Genomic DNA, 2500 nt, shown 5'->3' with positions numbered 1-2500 from the left:
AGTTATTTGGTAATTCGTTAACAAAAGTGGATAGTGAAAAAGATCTCGGCGTAATTATCAGTAACGACCTCAAATCATCCAAGCAGTGTATTTCAGCCTCTGAGAAAGCAAATAAGATTCTGGGACTGATTGCGCGATCTTTTGATTTCAAAAGTCCATCACTCATTAACAAGCTATATAAATCGTTAGTTCGTCCACATTTGGAATATGCTGTTTCTGTATGGTCACCGAATCTCATTAAAGACATTGACAGACTGGAAAAAGTACAACGGCGAGCCACAAAACTGATTCCAAATATCAAAAATAAATCATACGAAAATCGACTAAAACACATGAATCTGTTTTCCCTAAAAAAGCGTAGACTCAGAGGTGACTTGATACAGGTCTTTAAGATTTTAAAGGGAACTGACAACATCAAAAGTGACAAAATTTTCACATTGAATGAGAATCAGACAAGAAACAATGGTCTCAAACTGTCCGGAAATAGATTCAATTTGGAAGTAGGTAGAAACAACTTTGCCAACCGTGTAGTAAATGAATGGAATAAACTTCCTGCACAGGTAGTGCAATGTAGTTCAGTTCGAAGCTTTAAGAATCATTTAGATAAATACCTAAGTAAGATGCTGTAATGATTATAATTTATGTTATATTATTTGTTTTTGATTTGTTATCATTTGTCTGTCTGATTTTCATTTATTATTAGTTATATGTCAATTTATTATCATTTACTATTTACCTGTTTGTTTATTATTTAACTATACCTATGCATTTATCTATGTATTTTATTTGTTATTTACATTATTATAGTTTTTATTTATTGTTTTATTATTAATATGATTTTTTTTCGCATCCGACCTAGATATGGATCAAAAGGTCTCCTGTCGGCATGCTCCGCCTTTGTAATCCTTTGTAATATATATATATATACATATATATATATATATATATATATATATATATATATATAATATATATATACATATATATACACATATATATATATACACACATATATATATACACACACATATATATATACATATATATAATACATATATATATAATATATATATATACATATATATATACATATATATATATATATATATATAATACATATATATACATATATATACATATAATATATATAATATATATATACACATATGTGTATATATATATACACATTATATATATATATAAACATATATATTCATATACATATATATGTTTATATAATATATATAATATATATATATATATAATATATATATACATATACATATATATAATATATATATATATACATATACATATATATACATATATACATATATATACAGTATATATATATACATATATATATATACATATATACATATATATATACATATATACATATATATACATATATATATACAGTATATATATACACACATATATATATACATATATATATACATATACATATATATATATATATATACATATATATATACAGTATATATATACACACACATATATATATACATATATATATATATATACATATACATATATATATACATATATACATATTTTGGAAGGAGGCCATTTATGATGCATGCGTTGTTGAAGTCAACAGCTGCGATAGCATTATTATGCTTGTAGAAATGCTTTTCTAAGTTGCGCACCAACGTGCGGTCGTCTGGAAGCAGGTTCTTAAGCAGATTGCTGAAGTCCATGGTGTATATCTCTCGAGACGTCTTTCGGCCTTAACTGGCCATCTTCAGGAGGTGTGGGCTGGTCAAATTGATGACGGGGAATGAATCGAAGTGGCTGTGGGACGGTATATAGCGGTGGGGAGTGGATCACCGGGCAGCGCCCGGGGCGGTGGCGTCAGCCAATCAGCGCACGGGAATCATTCTCTGCCTTCTGGTTGGTAAAGACATTTCGGGCTGTTGCTGGATGTTGATAGCGGGTTTTTGGTTGAAAATGAGCACCGCTTCTGTCATTCTTAGTCGTCTGGTGTCGTTGTTTCTCTCGATGATGGTGGTGTTGTTTTCCATGTGGTGCCTTTTGAGTACGAGCCCATGTTCGTACAGGTAATGCCTCCTTATGGCGCCGTCCTGCAAATGGGCTGAGATCCTCTTCGACAGTGTTGTGGTGGTTACGCCGATGTACTTGGAGTTAGGGCGACTGCAGTTGCCACTGGAGCATGTGTGTTCGTACACGGTATTCACCTCTTGCATATCACTTGTCTTGGGTAGGCAGTTGTTCTTTATGACCAAGTTGGATGTCTTCCGTGTCTTGTAGTAGATGACGAGGTCAATTTTTAAAGCCGGGTCGGTGGGTGTGACATTCTTGTAGATTATATTTCTGAGGGCTTTTTCGTCATCCTTATAGGCTGAAGACATAGTACCCTTGTAAAAGAGTTTTAAATTTTGTGTAGCTAAATGTTGTTCCTGTTGACGCATAAAGTTGTCTAGTCGATGTTGTATGACGTTATTTATTTCTGCCA

At 31.6% G+C, this 2500-nt stretch overlaps 1 protein-coding gene across 1 annotated transcript in view; it reads right to left on the bottom strand.

The window, feature by feature from the left end:
* LOC143032241 (uncharacterized) overlaps positions 1-2500 on the bottom strand; it is a 20519-nt gene that overhangs the window by 16737 nt on the left and 1282 nt on the right. The window lies entirely within an intron of this gene.

The sequence above is a fragment of the Oratosquilla oratoria genome, chromosome 13 (genome assembly GCF_046742065.1).
Source record: "Oratosquilla oratoria isolate Oo_2021 chromosome 13, ASM4674206v1, whole genome shotgun sequence".
NCBI lineage: Eukaryota > Metazoa > Arthropoda > Malacostraca > Stomatopoda > Squillidae > Oratosquilla > Oratosquilla oratoria.
Note: the sequence above shows the minus strand (reverse complement) of the source record. Positions and strands in the feature narration are given on the sequence as shown.